The sequence below is a fragment of the Rhinoraja longicauda genome, chromosome 25 (genome assembly GCF_053455715.1).
Source record: "Rhinoraja longicauda isolate Sanriku21f chromosome 25, sRhiLon1.1, whole genome shotgun sequence".
Lineage (NCBI taxonomy): Eukaryota > Metazoa > Chordata > Chondrichthyes > Rajiformes > Arhynchobatidae > Rhinoraja > Rhinoraja longicauda.
In genome coordinates, this window is record NC_135977.1 from 2,221,016 (window position 1) to 2,247,051 (window position 26,036).

The 26,036-nt window shown below is 38.1% G+C and overlaps 1 protein-coding gene across 7 annotated transcripts in view; it reads left to right on the forward strand.

The window, feature by feature from the left end:
• Positions 1 to 26,036, forward strand: part of fbrsl1 (fibrosin-like 1) — a 441,460-nt gene that overhangs the window by 313,093 nt on the left and 102,331 nt on the right. Inside the window, exon 1 of one of the 7 annotated variants that reach the window (XM_078421927.1) lies at positions 17,776 to 17,883. The exons of 5 other annotated variants lie outside the window; for them this stretch is intronic. The gene's annotated coding sequence lies outside the window, so the exon portion shown is untranslated. Of the gene's footprint in view, positions 1 to 17,775; positions 17,884 to 19,284; positions 19,345 to 26,036 lie in introns of those variants that run through there. One more of the 7 variants, XM_078421928.1, reaches the window with a different exon arrangement.

Consider the following 26,036-nt stretch of genomic DNA (forward strand, 5'->3'; position numbering starts at 1 on the left):
TAAATTCATTCGATTGAAGAAATATAACAAGATTTTTTTACATTATTTAATTAAACTAGAGCATCTTAAATTGAAATGTCATGTATCTTCAATTTTATAGCAATTATGCTAGTCTTGAAACATAAACAGTAAGTATTTAAACATGCCCTTGTTGAGCACTGCCACCTTGCATGTTGAAATACATCACCTGCAAAGGTACTGAGCTTCAGGCACAACGAAGGATGCAAATTTAGCTCAAAATTTGTGTTAAATGAACTAATCTCATCTGTCTGATGAAAATAGAAATTTAACAAATGAATTTTTAAGAGATGTAATTTAACAAAGAACGAATATTGATCTGAATAAATGAGATTTTTGAATAGAGAGCAGAGAATTTACTTTTCATAACTAATAATGATTTAACTAATTCTGCTGATGTGACTTTCAATGTTTGTCTCGTGATACATTTCCTGTAGAATTCCTGGTCCACATTATAATTTTTAATCTGCAACTCTTTATTAATGCAATACTGCCTGACTCCAAATGGAATTATCTTGCTGGGAATGGAACTGGGCTCTTCCATAAGATTTGTGGAGTCAAATGAATTGAGAGATGGGTGGAAGCATCTGAGTCCTCCAAACATTAACATTCATTTGACTTGCAACGTCCTTGACCCACTGGGAGAAGACATTTTGTCTCATCTCTGGAAACCTGTCGAGAGCAAGAAAGCCTACAAAAATTTCATGTGAAGATAGACGCAAAAAGCTGGAGTAACTCAGCGGGTCAGAGAGCATCTCTGGAGAAAAGGAATAGGTGACTTTTTGGATCAAGACACGTGAAGAAGGATCTCGACCCGAAACGTCACCTTTTCGCCACAGATGCTGTCTGACCCACTGAGTTACTCCAGCTTTTTGTGTCTATCTTCGGTTTAAACCAGCATCTGCAGTTCCTTCCTACACAATTTTTCATGTGTATAGCTTAGGTCCATCAAGTTGATTGTAGTATCCTTGAAGCTACCTTTGATGTTAGCTACTCTCAATCGAGATGTGGATGGAAGCGGAGACTTTCATTGTCTAGATGGCTGACCTTCAACACTCAGGTGATTTATTGGAGGTACGGTGAATGTGCCTGCAAGTGATTCGAACAGTGTAAGTGTGGGAAGGATGTCAGAGGAAAGGATAACAAAAAACAAAAAAAATCAAAGTGTGAAATTTAGGTTATCTAATCAAAGATCCCAGCATGTTATCCCAATTTGGGAATTCTCAACTTTGGTCTTTCTCTCCAGTATTGAAACTTTAGTGTTAGATTTTTGTGTATGGAGAATATGAAGAGGATCGTAATAGTGTCATAATTAATATAATGTAGTAATGGAGATAACCTTGTAGCATGAGGACATTTTTATCTGTATAATTGTAGTTAAGGGAATAGTTCAGTTTCACATTTGCGGATGACATTTTGCAAAAAACCTATTTCCCACATACTCGTTAATATTTTTCACTTTCAGCTGAAAATGATGTTCTCATCATAGCTCTCCTACAGGATGGAATAGTTGCTCTGTACAATGTTGTTGTGATGTTAAAATATTGTGTTCACCACTCCTCAAGAAATTTGCCAACAGACAGTAGTTTGAGTTGCTCCTCAGTTCCTGTCTGTCCCTGATGAATGCACTCCTTTGGTGAAACTGACCTCCTCCAGCAGACCACTGTGACATTGATACAGCTCTTCTAATGATGAGAAATGGAGTTATAATGGCAGTTGTTGAACCATAGGCTGCAAATAAATGTGCTTTAGAGAACTGCCATCGGTGCCTCTAAATGGATTATATATTTTGTTTGGTAATCCAATATTTAATACCGGCCTAATCTCGAGTGGTTATCTCTATTCCATTCTATGACAAGCGCCCTGATTTTTCTTCCCTCAAATGGACTGGTTCACTGTCCCAAGTTTCATTCTTTGTTACTTATTCTTGACAATATTATTTTATTGTCTATCTGTCCTGATTCCCCTTTGTTATATATTCATTCCTGTTGGGTTTTTAACCACTGTAGTCCAGTGCATGCATTGCCAGCTCTCTTTAAAAAAAAAAGAAGCTTTTACTGTTTCTATTGATCTTGAATGCTGTAAGATGCAAATTACTATGCTTGACAGGGTTTGAGGCATTTTATCATCAATGGAAAGTAATTATCCCCTGCTACAACTGATATTCGATTGTTAAGCTCGAGGATAATGCGCTGTGCAAGTCCTCAGAAACTGGTCCACCTCTGGGATTTGTGTGAATATGATGGATAGAAGGAAAGGAGAAAGGCTGACTTGGGATCCTCTGGGACACATCACAACATGGGGGTTGTTCATTTTTCTAAATTTTATTTGGCAAAGGCACTACTGAAACTCATTTTTCCAGATCTTGCTGGTTCTGTGATTGCTGAGTTATGTTTTTGAGTGACTAGGTCACAGGTTTTATCTGGTTATTTCAGTTCAGTCTATTCTTAAGTATCAAAGTGTTGTTCATAAAAATAACTCGCTTTGCATTTCTCATTAATATTTTGTTCTGGGCAGTTACTCTAATAACATTTTTAAGTTGCATTTTCATGTATTGGTTTATTGTTACCCGTCTCATGATACAGTAAAAGGGACTGCAATTGATTTTTCACTTCATATTTGTTATGAACCAGATAACCTCAAAGATCTCTAGTTAAACTGTTGAAATTACAACTGGAAGGCCAGAACTTGAATTTGACAGATAGATTGGCCCAGGTTTTTGGGTATGTGTTATTTATTTTTTACAGAATTGCACTACTTTATCAGAATGAAGCGCTCCAGCTCCAGGAGAAAAGAAACTAATGGGATCAAAACCGATCACTAAGAAATATATATTTTTGGACAGTTTGCGGAGACTGATAAACCAGGCCATAATAGATCAGGGAGCTGGATGGCTGTGATTGAGAATCTTTTTGAGACAATAATTTGAGTAAAAATTATCAATGAAAAACGTGAATTAATAAATAACAGCCTGTAAAGGTTAGGTTAAGAAGGTCACAGTTAGCTATCTCGACAGCTCTTTGCTGAAGTAAACTGGTGGGTTGATGGGCAGGACAATTGATACTCTATGTGAACTTTCAAAGGGATTAATAAAGGGCTGCAATAGACAGATAAAGAATAAACCAGAGAAGGGTGGCAAACTGGACTCTGGGATGAAGAATGAATGGTATAATTGTAATGTGTAGATAGGAACTGCAGATGCTACTTTATACCGAAGATAGATGCTGGAGTAACATAGCGGGACAGGCAGCATCTCTGGAGAGAAGGAATATGTGAAGTTTCAGGTTGAGACCCTTCTTCAGACTGAAACATTACCCATTCCTTCTCTCCAGAGGTGGTATAATTGTAATGAGGGTGCAGAAACACTGATAGTGTGCTATACAAATCTTTGAAAATGGCGAGAAAAGTGGAAAAACTGTGGAAAAACAAAAAGAGGAATTGTTGCATTCATAAGCAGGTGCAAGGCAGCTATACTAAACTTTTAGAAATCACTGAATAAGCCCCACCAGCAGGAGTAGAATCCACCTCTGGATAACACAATTAGGAAGAATATTGAAACCTAGGAGAGGGTGCAAAGGAGTGATTCAGGACCAATTACATCACGAGACTAGAAATTCAGCTTGTTCATCTTGGAGCACACACAGAAAATTAGGGAACATTTTAATAAAGATGTGAAAAAGCATTAAAAGTTTTCATTGTATATGTGCTGAGAAATTGTTTCCAGATACCACAGAATTGTCAGTGATCATGAAACACAGATTTTAGCTAACTGAATAAATATCAGAGATTAGATTTTTAACAACAAATTGAATTATAATCTGTGGGGAATTGCTTTGAAAGTGTGTTGGAAGCAAATTCAAATTTGAGCTGTCCATTAATCACCATTAGAGGAAATTTACACACTTTTTTCAGTCAACTCATCAAAATCATTCACAGCCAAGACTATCTTAGCCTAAAACAACTGTCAACAACACCACCAATTTCATATCATCTGCAAATTTAAAAATCATGTCTCCTGTACTGATTATATAACAAACAGTAAAGATCACAACGACGATTACTGCAGAACACCACAAGTCACAAAAATGTAATCACAAAAACAACCCTTGACCATTCCAATTTTGAATCCAATTTGCCAAGTTGCCCTGGATCCGATGGGCTTGGACCTTTCGGACAAGTCTCTCACGTGGGACCTTTTCAAAGGCTTTACTGAAGTTCATGGAGGCTACCTCAAGCCCATTACACATGGAGGCTACCTCAAGCCCATGCTTAGTTACGGCTTCAAAAAATTTAATCTAAACTCAACAAAGAGATGCTGAATATCCTTGATTTAATATCTGCCTCCCCAAGTGCAGATAATTATTGTCCTCAGAATTTTTACCAATAATTTGCCAACCACTGATGTTAGACTCACTAGCCCGTGATTACGTAGTTGCTCACTCCTGTCTATCTTGAATAAAAATGCCGCATTTTATGTCCTCATGAATGGTATGATTAGCTTGGATAGCACGTAAAATAGCTTTTCACTGTATCTCGGTACATATGACAATAAAAAAAACATGGAACTTAGTCTATGCTGCCATTGAAGAGATAAAGACTTAACATTCAATAATAATTTTGTTAAAACACTTGCCCTTTTCTTGCAGAGATGCCAATGTATATTGCAGTTGCTGATTGATCACTTATATCAGATCATTTATCTTGGTCAGTTGTGGCTGTCAGTGATTTTCTTCCATCTTTATGCCATGTTTTCCAGCTGAGTATGTTAACAATTTCACAATTTATTCCTATTTGCTAAAGGTGATGCTACATGTATAACAACAATGATTGTTGTAGTCTGCATACACCAAATACCTACATTTTACATGATTTCCAGAATAAGCATGTAGGTACTGCAGGCAGTGAAGAAAGCTAATGGCATGTTGACCTTCATTGCGAGAGGATTGAGTTTAGGAGCAAAGATGTCCTGCAGTTGTACAAGGCCCTAGTGAGACCACACCTGGAGTATTGTGTGCAGTTTTGGTCTCCTAACTTGAGGAAGGACATTCTTGCTGTTGAGGGAGTGCAGCATAGGTTCACCAGGTTAATTCCCGGGATGGCGGGACTGACATATGATGAAAGAATGGGTCAACTGGGCTTGTATTCACTGGAATTTGGAAGGATGAGAGGGGATCTTCTAGAAACATATACAATTCTTATGGGATTGGACAGGCTAGATGCAGGAAAAATGTTCCCCATGTTGGGGGAAGTCCAGAACCAGGCGTCACAGTTTAATAATAAGGGATTTATTCACAAAATGCTGGAGTAACTCAGCAGGTCAGGCAGCATCTCGGGAGAGAAGGAATGGGTGACGTTTCGGGTCGAGACCCTTCTTCAGACTGAATAAGAATAAGAATAAGGGGTATGAGTTGAGAAAAAACTTTTTCACCCAGAGTTGTGAATCTGTGGAATTCTCTGCCACAGAAGGCAGTGGAGGCCAATTCACTGGATGTTTTCAAGAGAGTTAGATTTAGTTCTTAGGGCTAAAGGAATCAAGGGATATGGGGGAAAAAGCAGGAACAGGGCACTGATTTTGAATGATCAGCCATGATCATATTGAATGGCTCGAAGGGCCGAATGGCCTATTCCTGCACCTATTTTCTATGTTTATAATACTTGGAAAAGATTGTGAGAAAAACGCACAGCATTAAAATTATATTAATATTCTAACACTACACATTTGTCTAACTTCTTCTGAAAACATGTTTTAATTCAAAATAATGTAGGATTTACTATACTAAATTATGCAATTTAAGATCCGAATTAAATTCTGTTTCTATCGCTGACTTTTGTTTCCATTGTGTGGTGGAGTCAATTTTTGAACTCGTGCACAATAAACAATCTGCTGAATGAAGTACATTTATCCCATAATTCAGTAATGCCACAGTAAATTAAAAATCACAGAGTTCCATTATGGTTCCATTCATAAATACAATTATGTCACTGAGCCACGAGAATTTGTTTTCTAATGCAAGTTACATTATCTAGAGTGGCAAGTAAGACACTAAGTAGATTTTATTGCACTGATCAGGAGTGTAGTCCAATCTGATCTATCCCAAATGTTTTAAAAAAACATGCTTTTACAGTTTAAAATCAAACTCAGTTGGTAGAAAAGTCCCTTCTGAAATGATTGGTTATGAGATCAAATCCTGCTCCAATGAATTAACAAGTGATTGCATTGCAAAATCATTTAAAGCAAATTTTTCAAATAAGTTAAATCAAGGCCCCATCTCGCTGCTTTATTGAAAGATCCCGAGGTGCTGTTCAAGAGCCGTTTTGCTCCTCTGCTGACACAATGTACATCCCTTCATTAATGGCACTATAAAAATGCCATTCTTTTCACTTCTTGTTTGTGGGATCTTCGTATGCACACTGGTGCATTGTTTATGTGCTCAGTGTACTTGACTGCAATTCAAGGATAATTTATTGGTGGAACACCTCATGTCCTGCACACCTGATGCATCATATCATTTCTTTCCTTACGCAATTCGCTCAGGAATTAATTTCAGTAATAAACAAATTCATCGGCGAAGTTCAATGTAACGGGGTGGAGCTGGCATGAAAAAACACTAGATAAATGTTTTACTGCATATTGAATGTGACATTGGCTAATCTGCTGAGGAAGAAGAATAACAAAAATATTAGTGCCTTTTTCCATGTATGTTAATAGAATTTGATGTTATATTGTGAACTAATTCAGCATTATGCTGCTGTGCAGAACCTCATTAACAAACATGTGATTGAAGCTTCATAGTGCAGGTTTAGCTGTTTTATAATTAAATAAAATGGACGCATTAGTTCCGTGCCTGAATTTTCTGGAATAAAACAGATGCATAAATTAGTGCCTAATTAGTGCAGATAATAAGGAAGATAACTAGAATGGCTTATTTGCTCAGCATGATTATTACAGTATGATTGTTATAATATAAAATGATATGTTGCACAATAATTGACAAACCTTAATCCTCACTCATCAAGATGAAACTGCAACCCATGAGACAGTTGGTGAGTTGTAATGTCAATCATTCTGTTTTATGTTCCATTTAAATTTGAAAGCACTGAATCAATGTAGGTCTTTCAATGTATTCAAATAGCTAATTCAGCCTAAGCTTAACCTAATAGACTTGTCATTCTACTGTTCACAATGCTATTACAAAACAGAATAAAATCTGATATTATACAGTAGCATTTTACATTTATTAACTGCCTTTTTATAAAGGAAATGAGCACGGGTAAGCATGAGGTCCCATTGAAACTGCTCTGGTAAATCTGGTAAATGTTAGAGCCCTGGAGAGTTTTGTAGAGCAGAGATCTGGGAGTACAGGTGCATGGTTCACTGAAAATGGCAAGTTTGGTGAACAATGTGGTGAAGGAAGTGTTTGGCACATTTGTCTTCAAAAGGAAGGGAATGGAGTCCTAACATTGGCACATCTTGTACAAGTCATTGGTGAGACCACACTTGGAGTACTGTATGCAGTTCTGGTTGCCTAGCTACAGGAGGGATGTCATTAGGTTGGAAAAGGTGCAGAAAAAATTACAAGGTTGTTTCCTGGACTTGTGGTTGAGCTAAAGGGAGTAGTTTAAGACGTATAAGATTATTAAGGGGTTGGACACGTTAGAGGCAGGAAACATGTTCCCAATGTTGGGGGAGTCCAGAACAAGGGGTCACAGTTTAAGAATAAGGGGTAGGCCATTTAGAACTGAGATGAGGAAAAACCTTTTCAGTCAGAGAGTTGTGAATCTGTGGAATTCTCTGCCTCAGAAGGCAGTGGAGGCCAATTCTCTGAATGCATTCAAGAGAGAGCTAGATAGAGCTCTTAAGGATAGCGGAGTCAGGGGGGTATGGGGAGAAGGCAGGAACGGGGTACTGATTGAGAATGATCAGCCATGATCACATTGAATGGCGGTGCTGGCTCGAAGGGCCGAATGGCCTCCTGCACCTATTGTCTATAGTTGGACAGGCTGAGACTTTTTTCTTTGGAGAAAATTAAGAGGGATCTCAGGGGCAACCTTTTCACTCAGAGTAGTCTGTATCTGGAATTAGTTGCGAGAGGAAGCTGCAGAAGCGGATACAATTATGGCTTTAAAAGACATTTGGACAGATACATGGATAGGAAGAGTTTAGAGGGCTATGAACTGAATATAGGCAATGGAACCCGCTTAGTATGCCAATTTGGTGGGCATGGACCGATGAGCCTGTCACTATGCTGTTTAGCTCTATGACTCTGTAACATCCCATAGAAGAGGAAATCTGCCATCCTTGTCCAGGTGGTGTGGGACTTCAGACTTCTGTATCTCCTGCCTGATGGTTGCAGCAAGAAGAGAGCCTGGCCCAGATGGTGCGAATCTTTGATGACAGATACTGCCTTCTTCAGGCAAGACATCATGTAGATGCTTTTGATCGTGGGGAGCACTGCTCTAGTCTACCACTCTGTACTATCTTGCATTGTCTTGTGGTGGAATTTGCTGCACCAGGCCATGATGCAACCAGTCAGGATGCTTTCTACAATGCATCTGTAGAAGTTTGTTAGGAGTATTCGGCGGCATTCTGAATCTCTTTACTTCTGAGAAAGTAGAGGTGCTGATGTGCCACCTTCCTGGTTACATCTATGTGCTGGGCCCAGGAATTTGAAGCTGCTGAACCTCAGCCCTCCAATGAAAGCACCAATGATTCACCATTCTCTGCAAGAAAATAAACCCTACACGTCTCAATCTTAAATAGCTGCCCTTATTCAGTAACTATATCCCCTCATTTCAGACTTCCACAAATGGCAAACCCGCAACATCTACCCTGTCATGTTCCTGAGGATCTTGCAGATTTTAGTAAAATTATCCCTTATCTTCTAGACTCCAAAGAACTTTTCTAAATATTCAATCTATCTTATTGGTTCCATGAAATAGCAGAAAAATGTGAGGATAATATTAGATGCAAAGAGGAGTTACATAAAGTTATATAAAGTGGCCAGTATAAGTAGAATGCCTGAGGATTGGCAGCAGTTTAGAATTTGGTTAAAACAGACCAAGGGAGATTGAGAGTGAAAATAGACTACGAAAGTACAAGATAGAGTGTAAACGCTTCTCCAAGTAAGTGTAAAGAAAAACCTTGAAGACAAACATGGATCCCATTTCATCAGAAATGGGAGGATATAGAATGGGGAACAAAGAAAGAACAAAACATTACACAAGATAGACATAAAATGCTGGAGTAACTCAGCGGGACAGGCAGCATCTCTGGAGAGAAGGAATGGGTAACATTTCGGGTCGAGTCCTTTCTTCAGACTTCTCCTTTCTCTTTTCCTTCCAACACAAAACATTACACACATACTTTGATTCAGTCTTCCCAGAAAAAGACAAAATATAACTTCCAGGGAATGAGAGGCACTAGGAGTTTTGCCTGGCAATGTGGAGCTTTATACCGGGAGTCACTGCTCAGGATATGTGTTCTGGCATTTAGGACTTAAATGAGAAGAAATTCCTTCATTCCAGCAGTAGAATTATTTACCACAGAAGTCTGTGGAGGCCAAGTCGTCAAATATACTCAAGATAGAGATAAATTTCCAGACACAAAAGGCGTCAAGGGGTAAGGTATTGAGGGAGAGAATCAACCGTGATTGTATTGAATGACAGAACAGAATTCAAAAACCTCAAATATCCTGCCATTTTCTTTTTTTTTTTGTTCTATATATTTGAAGAATTCTATTACATTTGACAAATTTAAACACTGTTTCCATTCAGAAATTACGTTGACTATCTAACAACATTATTCTAAGTGTCCTTTTACCATAATGGGTTGCGCAATTTTCTAAAGATATAAATCTATCAGACCTGTTTTTCTCTCTCTCCTTTCTTAAATAGTGATGTTACATTTGTAGTATTCCAATCAGTTAAGAATATTCCAGAATCAAGGGAATCTTGGGAACATATAATACTTCCACTATCTCTCCGATCACTCCATTTAGAAGCAGAAGCCACAGGCCAAGCAGTATGCCAGTTGTGATTGTTTTAAATTCCTGCATTCCTTTTTGCCCTCTGATTTTTTAATATTTTAGTGGTGTCTACTACAAAATAATACAAAATAATAAGCCTGGTACAAAATAATTACTTAAGATGTCTGACATTTCCATGTTCTCAATTATTAATTCCCCAATGTCGGCTTCTAAAGGATCAATGTTTATATTAGCTATTATCTGTAATGTTGTAAAACATCACAAGCACAAGCATATAGCTTGTAATATCTCTGCAACATATCAAATAGCATGGCATTAAAATGGCAGAAATATTCCCCTTACACTAAACAAATGTTACTCATTTTCAGTATTAGGTTGCTGAACATCCTGACAAATATGACAGTACAAATAGTTATTTCTCTAACTTCTTTCTACCTTTGTATTTATCATAGTCACTTGGCATTACTCAATTTGTGTATAGGTGCATATTGAAGAAAAAAAATTGAAAAATTAAAATACATGTCATAACACAAGACATAAAATCTAGTATTATGTTCAACACAATATTTCAATCATTGAGTCCTATTGATGTTCATAAATAGATGGTCATTTGTCCTCGCTATTTATGAAATGAGAACTGTTCATATGAATTACTATTGTGCAACATGTGGCCAGACCTGAAATACAAGTGATTATTTGGACAGCGTATAATTATATTGACTGCAAAATGCATGATTCATGCATGAACTATAATCCTATCCACAAGTAATCTGGGATTCCCTACCCTGTAATTGTTTATTGTCTTCATTAGGTTGATTAATTCTTTGAATAATCAAATGTTCAGTCAACAAAATCTTACATTGTTATATTAAACTTAAGCAATCCATCACAATTATGCACAAACTTGAATGAAAAGTCTGTGATTGTTAATCTAATAGCTCTTCCACAAATATCCGTGAATAAGGTCCTCGTTTATCATATTGTTTACAGTGTACTATGTTTACATATTCCGTTGTGCTGTAGCAAGTAAGAATTTCATTGTTCTATCTGGGACATATAATAAAACACTCTTGACTCTTGACCTGGGCTCCATCTAGTTGCCATTTTTCTGCTGGTTAGGAAGTTTAGATTTTAGATTGAAGTGGTCCATTGGTGGCATTTGGAAAGTAGAATGTGGGTTGCCATGAAATATTAATGTTTTCACTCCCAATTTTGAAAGAACACATTCTACTGCATCATTTTTGTGACATTTCTCACCCCAGCTAAATATGCCAAAACATGATGTTATCTATGAATCATAGTGTAGTTACAACACAGGAGGATATTTAGGCCACTATGTTTGTGTTGGATTGGTCAGCATTGAATTTAGGGCAGACAGACTTGTGCCTACAATAAGGTGCAGAGTCTCACAAACTCAATTTATAATGGCCTATTGGAGCAGCAGAGAGGGATTTCTGCCCGTTTGCTAGCTGGATAGGAAATCAGGTTGTAGAGGCATCACATCCCAGCATACTATATAATTTTCACTGAGTAAGCATTTCTTGCTTTTCTTGTATCTCATTGTGGAAGCCAGTCACATGGGCTCAGAGTTCCTGGTCTGCTCTCGTGCTGAGTTAGCTGATTTGCAGTACCGCAATTAATGTCAGCAATCCTGTGCTCAATCTTCTTTTCCCATACATTGCACAGTGACCTTTTCTCCAAATTCTGCATCTGAAAAGGATAGAATAAAGTTCATCTGTTCTGTCTTAATGATTGAATAGTTTGCTTATTTTAAATGGGGCATGCATATGATGACAAATTGGTAACTGGCACTGATGCCTCATTTTAACCACATTTGGATGAAATGAGAAGTAAGCCAAGGGCAGAAGCATATAAAGAATCAAACAGTAATTAACCTTCCGTAGCTTCTCACGAAGTCAAGATATTGATGCAATATGCTGATGAAGAGTGATTCAAGCAATAATTGGACAAGACCTAAAATGCCATCTTCCTCAGTATGTTCCTTCCTCAGATGCTACCTGACCCGCTGAGATCTTCCAGCATTGGAACAAACTGCATATATAACATGCCTGATTATAATGGTACTTTCATTTATGTACAATACATAGAATTTATATTATTTTAAGTGTCAATGAGTAATTAGAATTGGTTGGAATACAGGAGTTTTGCTGCAAATCAGTTTAAAGAGCTGAAGGACTGAGCCATTGAGGTGTAAACTCCCTGGTGGAAAGTACAATTACTGAAGGATAATTTTACAATGTCAATATGAGGGGAGTAATTTCAGAACATTAAATCAAGTTATAGAAATAGGAATAATCTTCCGCCCTTCCGCCTACCACTGACGATACCCATTGACTTTACCTGTTCCGTTTTAATTTTAATATTAGAGATACAGCATGGAAACAGGCCCTTTGGCTCACCAAGTCCACACCAATCAGCGATCCCTGCACATTAACATTATTCTGCCATTTAGAGATCACAGCTGTTCTTCCACATAAACTCCACTTTTCCACCCAATTACTAGATCCTCTGATTTCCATAATGTCAGATTCATCATTAAATATTATCAATGATTGATCATCTCCCGATGAAAAAACATATGAACATTTAGAATCTTCTCGTTTCAAATCTAAATCTCCAACCATTTATCCTGGAAAAGTAGCCCCAATTTCTAAATTCTCCAGCTGGAGAAATGAGTTAGTTGTGCTCATTGAGATTGTCTCATTCTTCTAAACTCTGATGATTGGCTGCTAACTATTTTAACTCAGCTTCCCATTCCCATACCAATCATTCTGCCCTGGGCTGTCGCCTTTGGCTAAGTGAAGCCACAAGCAGAGTTGAGGAGCACCACCTCGTTCCGCTTGGGTAACTCAAACCCCCCCCGCAACATAGTGTCCACACATTTCTCCGAGTATCTCCTACCAGCCCAATCACCCTGCTCCTTTTCCCTCCTCTTCTGTACACGAATCTCCTATCCCCAGGACCCATATTACCCTTTTATTCCTCTTTCTTTCCTTCTCCCCTGTCCCCTTCCACTCATAACTCTCCCTCCAGAATTACATTTTGGTCCTTTCCGCACGTGACATCCTTTTGTCGCCTTTTCACATCTAGCCTTTGTCACTTACTCCACCTATGTACCAATCAACTCCTCCCCTTCACCTGTATCTGCAGTAATGTCAGCCTAGATTATTTAGACCTTGTCCTGAAATGGGTCTTAAACCCACAGCCTTTTAAGTCAGGCTACCAACTTAACTACTATTTGCCTGCCTTGGCTCATTTTAAATTCTGGTTTCAGAAGCAAATGAAATTAGGAGATAAGTCAGCAATGCAAATACTCTCTCTTGATGGTGTTCAGAAATTTTTTGAATTTTGCTACTTATGATATTTTTCTTGATTTTATTGCTGCGTACATGGAGGTCAGGCATCAAGATAATTAATAACAGTGATATGGCTTTGCGTGCCATCCCAAATGTTGAATTAAATGAAAGAGTAAATGTTCTGTTTTCCCTTTGCTGAAAAACTGTATGGTTTAAAAATTGTGATTTTCAGGTGTCCAGTTAAAACAGATGAAACAAACCAGAAATTATGTTTTATACTTCATGATAATTTTGATATGTTTTCTTGAAAATTAAATGAAATAACACAAACCCATATTCTTAAGTTGCAGAAAATCAAATCCAAATGTCTCCACAGTATAAAAATAATAATGTAAGCCAAGATAATTATTGAGTAACAGGTTAATAATGAAAGACAAATTTGAATTTATTAGTGAATCTATCTTTCAGTTTTATATTGTGCTTGTGCATTATGGGTTAAAATGGATGATATTTGAAGGTGGAATGGAGGATCTTCACATGATGTACTTGGCAAGCAATCCATTTTCTCACTATTATCATCCAAACGATCTGTGTTTGCAGTAACCAAAGGTCGTCATGCATGAGTTAGGTCTGATGACAACTGTGTTTGAGCACTGGGGACAAAAATGAAGCATCAAAATAATATCTGACAGTCCAGGCGCAGCCACCACAGTTGGTTTAAAATGCATCTAACATAAGGCGGGGTTATACGCGGGCGACTTAAATATATTGCATACAAATGGTGTGGACATCGATATTTGAAAATTGAGGTAGCAAAAGGACAATGCTGATAACAGCTTCTCAAATATTAAAAACAAGTTTGTCACTTCAATATTGTGAAATATAAAATATAGTGTTGTGACTGAAATATCCTCAGTAAGGAAATTAGAAATATATATTTGGAAGTAGTTTACACTCGGACTGTGAAAGCATCAAGGAGCTGGCTTGCCAGTAGGCTGAATGATAGTCAATGTATTCAGGGAATAGGTTTTATTTACAATTCCTTTTAAAGGTAAAGGATATTTATAACCTTTTGAATTTTTTAAAATAATACTGTCTGATGGAATTATAGGCTTTAAAATATGGTGGTTTAAAAAAATACCTTAAATTAGAATGTGAAAGTGAGCCATTCATATATTTATTAATATATTTTGCTTCAGGAAATTATAAGATGTTTTTGCAAAAAATGTGGGCGTTGGTAAAATATGAGAAATAGAATTCCAACCCAGAGTTTTTTTGGGGGGAGGTCTTTTCTCAAGTCAAAACTGCACTATCATTCAGACAGCAGTCAACCTCTTGAATTTTTTTAAATCCTTGAATGCATCAGCCAGAATGAGTCAATCTCATTGATTCTACCATTTGAGAATTCATTGCTGTATTAGATATTAAATAGTTCTTTTGACACTGCATTCATGCTGGCTCTTTTTTTGCATCAGTGCAAAAGAGTTGTATGAGTAATTTTAAAGACTTATTGAGCACATTGAACCCTGTAGGTATGAAACCTCTCATGAAGGCCAACCCACCAATTTGAATTCCAAACACATGCAGCGTAAATTAAGCCTTTGTGAATTTCATATTGATGTTCTATTTCCATAACTGCCATACAACAGTTTAAACCTTGATGGTCCTGAAGGAATAACTTGAATGCCCTCCATCTCTCTGTATTGAAAGAACAAAACTAATTTGTATAACAGTTTGTAACCTGAACTTGTTTTCTTTGCATTGTGCAGTGACATCATGGCATCCCAGTTCTCAACAGACTTGAAAATGTTACATTATAAATTGTTACAGTTTAATGTCGATGTCTTGGCATCAAGACATCGTGACTGAACGTTGATTCAACATTTGGAAGTATTTACTGAAAGAGTGCTCCAGATTTTAGACCAAATAAAACCATTTTAAATAAGTGTTTAAATCAATGCCAGTACTTACAGTTTCTACGTTGATCAAGCTCCAGAAAGGAGACGCTGCAAATTCTAGCACGGTCAGCAAAATGCAGAACTGGGAGGGATAACTTTCCTAATATCACAAGAGTGAGTGCACTGCACCACATCTACCATCGCACCACAAGTTTCTCTGATGTATTTCTTGCTCAGACTGAATAAGCTGATCCCAGTTGCAAGTAAGGAACTTTGGCTGTGTATAACCACAATGTTCACCTGTGAGGAGAACAAAACTAAATCACTTTATATTTCCTCTGTGGTTCAGTAATCATTGGCATCCTCTGGATAGTATACATTTAATTTTTTTTAAATGGAAATATCCATTTTCTAAAAAGAATGTATTTTTGGCTGCAATCCCCTAACCCTTTGGAGCAGCAGTACTCTTGGCTATCTACTGACAAGCAATAAGGCAGAGCCATATATGGCAAAGGGATCCAGACCCTTTATGCAGACCCAGAATTCGAATTTCATAGTGTTCTGTAAGCCCTAGCAATCTGCTCCATGAAGCACAAGTAACACATTTCTGTATCTATTAATATATGCTGCCCGAGTGGTTTGCCATGTTGGATATTCATGGACCTTAGTATTGCGCATTGATAGTTTGATGAATCCTCGTTTCAGATATATGAAGATTAAAATTTAGCCAACAATAAACAAGAAATACCTATTGTGAGTGTTTTTACTCTATTGTGGCATCTTTGTCCATTCCTTCACTTTGTGTATATTTAACCCAGTTTATCAATAGCTTCACCCAAGAAGCTTTTGAATTTTCTCTTAAACTTTGGTACTGCTTGAGGAAAGTTACTCACAATGGACTTATTCTGAAATTGACATTTCCAGTGCTTTAAAGGTTCTGTTCACCAGCAGATCAGAAAATAATTAAAACTTTAGCTCCCAAAATTGACTTTGTGTTGTACTCTATCACCAAAGTTAATTCCTTCAAAATTATTGGAATACATGTGGGAGGTGACTGCAATGTGCTGAAGATACTAAATATCTCATTCCGTGCTACCAAGTAGGATGGATCTCCAAGCAGTAGGATATTAAGTGGCGGTCTGATAGCGCCAATTCATCTGAGTTATTCTTGCTGAACGCTGTTGAAAATCGGAGACAAAGAATAAATTGGGCAGCTAAAATGTTGTATTCTGTTCCCTCACCAAGAAACATTCTTCAGTATAAGTGAGTTGAGGGAAATATCTTTTCCAGACTGAGTGGTTAGTGCCTGAAATGCTCTGCCAGGATTACAGGAGGCAAATTTAACTGTGACATTTAAAATGGAGATGGATAAATATCTGAAAGGAAGGATTTACAGGACTGTGGAGAGAGAGTGATCGAGTGGAACTAACGGGATTGCTCTGATGTGTATTTGGTACGGGTTTAACAAGCTGAGTGACCTCCTTCCGTGCTATAACCCTCTTGTGACATACTTCACTTTTGCATTTTATTATCCAGGCTTAGATAGTCAGTTTCTTCCATGCTTTTCCCCCTTCCAAAACAGAATAATAAACTATGCTATTACCATTTTATCGGCCTTACTGATATTTATTACATAGAGTTGCTGAAAAGAAAAACAAAACTGAAGATGTTGGAAATCTAAAGTAAAAAGAGAAACAGCTGGAAATTCTCAATGGATCAGTCAGTGCCCATGGCAAGAGAAACAAAGCTTACATTTCAGGTCTATGATCTTTGGCGTTCAGAAGGGACATAATAACTTCTGATGAAACATCATTGACCTGAAATGTTAGTTCAATCCCCATAGATGCTGCTGACCTGAATATTTGGAGTTTTAATAGATTTTATTTGAGAAAATGTAGAATGTTTACATTATTTTAAAAAAGTTTGACAGTGGATCTGAATCGAGTTACGCATCTGCAATTGTATTTCAAAATTCTGCTGGCAATCAGAAATTAGTAGTAATCATTAAAACCATATGTCTACATTTATAGCGTTGTAGTATGCTGACAATTCTGAGCGAGGAGTTAATTGACACTTGTACAGGCGATGCTGCATGGCCCCTTTAAGAAAAAGAAGCCGCCTGTGTAATCCATCTTTCTTGAATAGATCGGTTCAGTCTGCTCGTTGGCATTACACCCTAAGCTACCTTAGGAGGTTGAAAGCGGCAGTTGTCCAGAGCGGCTCCAAAGCTGATTTGGAGGCTTAACAGTAACAAGATTGAGATTACAATGTGCAGAGGATATTGCTCTTCGTTCATCATGGGAATTATGGATATCAAGATCTGAGAAAATCATCTTAGCGCAGTTTGTATGAGGGAAGCGGCTTGCGGACCCGAGTAAGGATTGGAACTGGCTTCTTGTTCAGTGTGTGCGTGTGCGAGCGCCGGGCTAATGAGCGGAGCAGCTGGGCAGCGCTGAGCCCAGCCCCGCCGCCGCGCCCCACAGTCTCGCACAACACTCCGACGCGGAAGGATTTACTTCGGCCACATTAAGAGAGAGATATATTTATTTTTAAAACGGAGAAACCGAGAGGGAGGGGGTTGCTCCGAGTTGCTGGCTTTGTACGGAGGTTTGGAGGCAGCGTCAGCGCCGCTCTGCCTTACTAACTGGACGACGGGCATATCAGGTTTGTTTTTCTTCGCTCTGCCCGTTTCCCATTTCGGCTGTCTCCCCCTCCCCCCACCTCCCTGGAAAGAAAACTGATTTTTTTTTTTGTAAAGGCTGCACGGTCTTAGAAGCCCGAGAATACGGCCATATTTCACGAAGAATGATTTTGTTTCGCTGCGAAGAGAATGTGCCGGATAATTGTGGATTCCTAAATGGTTGGGATTACTGCGCTTTTGCAGTGTGGATTGAGGTTATCATTGATTGTTTGTGTTTAGGAAAATAACCCCAGTGTTGGTAAGATACAATATATATTTCACTTTTATCCATCTAAGAAAATGCCGTTGTTTCTGTCGCTTCAACTGTGTTTTTTATTGTATACTCCTCTGTCTTTGAGATCGGTAACAAAGGGAATCCTCCCTGTTGGCTTCTTGCCTTTTCACCAAAGTAACAGCTCCGAACGATGCCGGATTCATTTTTACCTCGTGTTTTAAAATATATATATATATATATGTTTATACCGTTATTCCCGCTATTTGGTGAAAGACACACGGGCTGAAGCAGTTGGTTGGCATTACTGAACAACAAAGTTAAACATTTCGGAGCAGGCTGCATGCTCGGAGTGAAGCCGATCATAGCATGGGGAAATGAGTCCAGGAAGCCCTTTGTCAGTTCACTGAGCTGCTTTCTTGTCAAATATGAAACCAATAACTTTGGACAGTTGAAAAGCTGCTTGTATAATAGAAATCAATAATTTCTTGTAAAATCATTGGAGTCCTTTGTTTCCTCTGGTACCTTGTTGCTGTGAATAATCATGCAGCTGTTAAACAAGTCTGCCTGTCTGTTTCCTACCAGCATGTTGAAATACTATTGAATATATATTTTGTAACTGGAAAATATTTGAGGCATTCCTTGGGCAGACATTTGTCAGTCTGATTTTCTTATTAACTAATTGGACAAATAACCTTTAGAATCCCAACGTCTTGAATTTCTTCTGAGGAGCAAAAAATGCCTCTAGTATTTTGTATAGGTTCCTTTACGGTTGCTGCTTAACTATGTGTCAACAGAAATTACATGATCACAATATTAATTTAGGAAGAAAACATTTCCTGGAATTGACTAGTAGTACTTTAATTAATAAGGGATTTCCATGAAGCATTTTAACATTAAAGTTTTAATTTTAATTTAATTATGGTTTTCAGAATGATGCTAGACATACATAGTAAAAGACTGAAGCCGAGCTTATTTGTAACCACGGTCATGGGACTAAAGTGTTTATGTACAAAAGACAAAGACTGCACATTGTAGCCTGCACGTAAACTCTTGCAGTTAGTATAACCTTTGAACAGTACAGAGTACATACAGAAAAAATAACTGTCTTTTGAGTACAGCGTGTAAGAGACTTGGTTTAAACATAGGCATTTATTGTGATGACTGGTCTTCAACATTCTTGCAATTGTCTTCACAAGCAGAAACCAGAAAAGTAAGTCTAAATGATATTGAATATTAGCCTCATTTTTATTTCAGAAGTACTCATTGATGCAGGCTGAATGACATGCTTTAGGCTGTATTTATGCCACTGGGTACTGGAGTGCCGTAGTTGTCTCTCTACTGGCCATATCAAAGCCATTGAGGTTGGTAGTAATGTTAAAAAGGTATTCTGTTGTTGGAAAGATGACCTTTCTACAAAATCCACTGTTCTACCAAAGACTCTGGGGTGGGCTTTGTTGCTTTCAACACTGAAGGTCACATCATTGTGCTTCCCTGTCTCACGAGGCCTCTAGAACTACACAAAAAGCATCCTATTATTCCAGGCTTAAAGCCATTCCTTCTTCACCAGTGTCTGGCACGATACGTTAAAACAGTGTTTCCTTTTGATGCAGCATTTACAAGACAAACGTTCTTATCACTCCTGATTAATTCCTGCAGAAATAGAGGAAAACAGATGAAGAGCCTCAGGCTGGTTCCCTAGAGAAGTCATTTGTATGTTGTCACATGCTCCCTTCCATTAGTGTGACACTACAATGAAAGTAAAAGCTGTTCTTCATTGTGCACTTTTGCCCCAATGTGTCCTTGGCCAACACCCCCAATTTTCTATTGTTTGGATACAATTCATTAATTTTGTTTTTGATTCAGTCTTTTAATATTTACATTAAATTAATGAAATATCAGTGTAACCATAAAGTTATAAGCTTCCTTTTGATTTGGCAAAAGTAGTGTTTCTTGTACTTTTATTGGTAGGTGCAGTGAACTGGCGTTTCTTATTGATAGCTTGTGTCTTGTTATGCTACAGCTGCATTTTGATTTTCTGCTGCCATTGTGGATTAAATTGAGTTGTCTTTTGTTACCTTTAAGTGCAGTAATTAAATCAGTTCTGCATTGGTTTATGTTTGGTAAATGTCACTTGTATGCCTGCAGGCTTGCTGAAGTTGCCATTTACCAGATGTTTTTTCCCCAATGCTCATGGTGGAAAGCGTGGGCTCCAAAAATAGCAAAGGGCCTTCATCTTAGGTGTTACAGCCTGCTTTTTTTCCACGCTGGCTCTTGTAAAACCGCATGGCAAATTTAGTTACAAAATGCCCTTAGTATTCTCAGCCTTATTAATAGAGGAATGCATGTATTTTTGCCATGTAAAAAAAAAAGTTGCAATTTACTGAGTTTTCCTATCGCGATCCTTATACTCCAGTTTGTAACACGTCACTGGATCTGATGTGCTATAATGCTAAGAACTATATTCTGCACTGTATCTTCCCCTTTGCTACTTGTACTTGAGTTTGTCTTGATTGTATTTGGGTAGTACGCAAAATAAAGCTTTTCACTGTACGTCAGTGTGTATGATAACAGTAAACCTAAAACCTTAAAACCTAAATGTCATGATGATATCCTTCAGATAAAACAAGTGCTTGCCAAGATGGTGTTGCCATTTTCGTTTTTTTTAAAGAAGTATGATTTACTGATTAGTGCGTTTTAAAGTGAAAAGTAAAGAAAAATAGATTATTTTCAAGCAAATAATAAATATAACCCGTGTCTTATGTCATAAAAGCACCAAGGTAATAAAATACATGCAACCCCTTAGTTACATTAGGTAATGGAAATTTCCCCTTACTAAATTCAAAATCACAAAAAAAATTCTGAGATGCAAAATAAAAAATTGCTTGCAATTTTTTTGTGGGGGGTGGGGTAAATAAACATAAAATTACATTATTATAACACTATTATTGAAACATATACAGATGACATGGCTTTGCGTTACAGAAAATCACGACCCAGTCCATTTTCTAGAAACGCAACCCCCACCGTCTCGTGGCGCGGATATTGCCCGAGTCTTTTTGCATATTAGTCATGTGATTGTGGTCTCTGCAGTCAATATTTCATTTGTCTCTCTAATTTTGCTTTTCTTATGAGGAAAGTTAGGATTAATGTACAGAAATACCCAAGAATGCCCACAAAGGAAGGTATGAAACAAGGTCTGGAAAAATGGGCTTCTTCATTAGCAGTGATCTGTTCACATTAGGGTAATTAACACAAGTGCAGATTGCTGAACATCTGTGCATTTAACTCTTATGTCAGACTCTTACAACACACAGAAGCGGAGTACAAAATAGATGCTGCCAGCGACGTCCTTCCTATCATTACACTGCACTCAAGCAGCATTACTACTCTTCATCCACCCCAGGCCACAGTCACATTTGTATTTTCTTGTCAAGGGGTTGGAAGCAAAGTTCAGGCTGTTTGTTTTCTAGCTCTTGCCGGTCCTGAATTATGCATGATCAATTTATCATCCCCCCAACTGAAAACTAATTGTGTCCCCAGGATATATTTACTAGAAATTATAGTTTTCCTTGTGAAGTCCCCAGGGTAGCTGAAAGCAGATGATGTGAGAGAAGTTGAACCTTGCAATACATGCTTGATGACTTCAGCTAGGGCATGGATCTTTGATTTGCAACTTTTGTGTTTTAATTTGACAGATATTTTGCTCTGTAAACATACAGGAACACTCCCACAGAGGAAGAAAAGCCTTAATCTGATCAAAAATGTCCAAAGGCAAATGGAATTGGGAATGTGTCCTGGCTAATAGAAAACCTTGTAGAGTATGTAGATAATTTGTTTATCGGTTGGGTAGCATTACATTTATGAAATTACTTTGCTCCTGGGCAATGGAAAGTGAAGAATGAGAGATGAGGAATAAAATTGCGATGGTCTTGCTTCTAGCTGCAGGGGTACTAGGATAGTGGCTTTTGCTGATAGCACGTTCACATTTGCAGCCAGACAGGCAACTGCAGATCATCTGCCCTTTCATTATTGGAGAAATGGCACATTAGCAAGCACAGGTTAGCTCATCTATTCACTGATGTTCTGCATGATCAACTGCAGCCTTTATGGCTTTTTAAAATATTAAATACTGATAGCTGACTTGTCTCTGCTGTCTTTGATTCCTTCCATCAATCATGCCAGCTGCAGTTTTGCACCAAGCCTCCATGAAGCCTCATGCTGACCCTGTGTCTGCTTTTGTGCAGCAAAGCGTGGATCCTTCTAATTACAAGCCAGAGCAACGCAGCAGGTGTGGAGGCTTGCTGAGCGACTTAGCCCACACCTGATAAGGCTTTCTCGTAGGAAGAAGCGCTTACACACTTAAGCGTGCTCACCGAGATGCCTAATTATCTGTAACTCTCAGGTTGTGTAAAAGAAAAAGCTAAAGGGATGAAATAAGGAATGGTTCCCCTGCTGTGACTGTGCAGCTTTTCACAGCTGATTAGATCTGAGCACTGATAAAGCTGTTGAAAGCTGCCAGGAGGTGGTATGGTTTTCCTGGGGATGCAGCAGTGTAGAGAATGGGGGCAGGGCAGCAGTATCCCAAAGAAGCATGGTGTAACATAGCATGTTGAATCGGCTTGTCCTGTGGGGACACGATAGAGACAAGATTAACCCATTTACTGTTTCACTTCTCTTCTGAAAACTGCTACAGTGTGATTTCTACAATTCATCCAGAGCAAGGAAGAACTTCAAATAAAATTCCATGAAGCTGAAGCAAACTGATAACAGATTAAAGAGAGCAGCATATCCCTTTAACTTGGGATAAGCTGGTTTGCCTTTCACTGCCAAGCCTTTCATTTTTTCTCGTGCGAGCTGTTTGAGCTACAAGGCCAAAACTGAGGGAGACTTGGATTAGCTTCTGTGCTGACAATGCCTGCAGGCTGATAGCCTGGTAGGAACAGCATGAAACACAAGGCGATTGGCTTGACTGTGCCTTTTATAGTGGTATTCTAACAGCAACCAAGAATTGAAGGCTTGCATAAATTTTCGATGATGACCGTCCTTAACAATTTGGGATTCTTTCATTCTCTCTCCAAATTCAGTGTTCGTAAAATGAAGATGGGCAAGTTGAATTCTCTTATTCCACTGTGGACATTAATGCATCTGCCTTTTTAATTTCTTTTTCCTAAAATTATAGTTTCTGAGGAAGCTTATATGAATATGTATACATTTAGGTGTAAGTAACATAAATTAAAATTCCTAATTGCTATGGTTAAATGTGACATGGAGATTCGTTTTTAAAAATCCTTTTGGACTGCAACTGCTCCATATATAGTCATATTAATTACATAGACTGAAGTATTAGAGATTTTACTGTGACTTAATGGAGGTTTACAATTTTGGAAATGCTGAAGTTTACGTTTAATGTCGCTTTTAATCATTTCTCTTAATACACAAATTAGTCTCCAAGGAACCCTCTGCTAAATGTTTAGTGTTGCAACACACAGGATGCAATATTACTGCTATTTAACTGACATCTGTGGTTTGTAATGAGGTGCGAGACAGCCTCTAAGAAATGGCGTTTCTTAAGAGCACTTTTAACTTCACCCTGACTGCAGCATTAAAGCAACTGCAGCACAACCTAGCGGCCTTTGATTCACCTTCTGAATTTCTGATATCAAAACAAAATTCCTAGCAAATTCAACAGATTTTCACTTTTCACAAATCTTGGCAGCATAGCTGCATGATCTTTCGTATGTTTAACTGCACAAGTACAATGGCCTTCTATCCCTTGACAGCACCATCATCCCCCCCCCAAACCTATCACCAAGCTCAGGGAACCGGGTCTCTGCACATCTCTTTGTAACTGGATCCTAGACTTTCTCATTAACAAAACACAATCAGTACGAATTGGCAACAGCATTTCCTCCTCAATAACCATCAGCACAGGGGCACCTCAAGGCTGTATGTTCATCCCTCTGCTCTACTCGCTCAAGACCCATGCCTGTGTGGCTGGTCACAATTCCAACACTATCTTGAAATTAGCTGACGACACCACCATTGTTAGATGAATTATGGATAACGGTGAGTCAGAGTATAGGAGGGAGATCGATTGAATGGTGCCAGAGCAGCAACTTTGCTCGTAATGTCAGTAAAACCAAGGAACTGATTGTTGACTTTAGATGAGGAAGGTCAAGGATACACAAACCTGTCTTCATCAATGGATTGGTGGTGGAGAGTGTCAACAACTTCCTTCGAACTTCTTAAGAGTTAACAAGTTTAGGGCATATATATCTCTGAAGATCTGTCCTGGACCCAGCACATTGATGCAATCATAAAGAAACCCCATCATTGCCTCTACTTTCTTAGAAGATTGAGGAGATTCAACCCACACCACCCTGTCCACACTCACATTTCACCCTTGCGGTCGGGAAGAAGGTATAGGAGTCTGAAAACTCCAACGTCCAGGTTCATGAACAGCTTCTTTCCAGCAACCATCAGGCATTGAACGCTACGAACTCCAAGTAAATTCTAAACTATGAGCTGCCTTGCTTGCCCTAGGGACTTTGGGCTTTGTTTTTTGCACAATATTAGGTTTTCTATTTATTGAACTTTTTTTATTTGTTTATATTATCTATCAAGTATTGTGTTGACAAAACCTGTGGATAAACACAAAAAGCTGGAGTAACTCAGTGGGTCAGATAGCATCTCTGGAGAAAAGGGATAGGTGACTTTTCAGGTCAAGGCCCTTCAGACCTGTTGTGCTGCTGCTGCAAGAATTTCATTGTTCTGTTTCGGTACATATGGCAATAAAACACTCTTGACTTGACCCTTGCACTTTGCCAATATGATTGCATACTTTCAAAAGCTCTCAAATGTACTTGCTTACAGTACTGGAGTTCTTTTGTGGACATTATGCAGAATTACCTTTTTTTCTGACCTCTTGTGCCTTTTTTTCCCATTTAAGTTGTCTTTCAATACTGAATTTCATGTTAAAATTAAGCTTGAGAGCTTCATCTCCTACCTAACCTGTGTTAGTCAAGGATATTATACTTCAAAATTGTGCTTATTTTCAAAACTATTGCTCTCTCACCTCAGTAACTGCATTTTCATAATTTGTGAACCATGAACCTGTATCAGGTTTGATCTACGAGCACATTAACCAGCATCAGCGGGATGTCAGGCTCGTGGTTGCAGAGAAACGGTTTCATGCTTTCCCACACTACTGAATTATTGATTTGTATGTCAAGATAAAAAGTACTTTCCCACAGTATTGAAATTACCATTCTAGGTGGGTCACTTGACTAATTGCACAAATTAACCTGTCTAATTACGCTCGTAACTAAGTTTTTGATGAGATGTGCAAGCTGATACTATTGTGGATCTGATCTTTTGGTTGTATGGCCTAATAATCATGTGAGTAAAACTGCTGTGCCAGAGTCTGTTCGGTAGCCGGTGATATTAGATGTTCAGTGATACTAGATTTGTCTTTGGATGTTTTCTGCATTGCTTCAAGATACAAGTGCATACAAATGTGGCATTCTTTGTAGGTTCGAAAGGTAGCCATAATAAGATTCAAAATCTCCAGTTTGTTAGTGGGTATAAAATACTGACAATTACAGAGACAAGATTCTGCCTTTTAGTTATTAATCATATTTCCCAGGCAAAATTGCAAGTCAGTTTAAGGTGCCAGTTTATATATTAAAAAAATTAAAATATATTCAAGAAGTCTGACATTGTTGCTGATTCATGAAGTCTGGTTTAAAGTCTTTGAAGATTGAAATCATAGCAGAGAGAAGGAACAGAAAGCTAACTTTAGATTCTGCAAGGATTATTCACAGATTGTTTCATTCTGGTCATGTTCTTGAAGAAAAACAAGTTATTGAAGCCATGAATTTATTAATTGGCAATATGACAAAG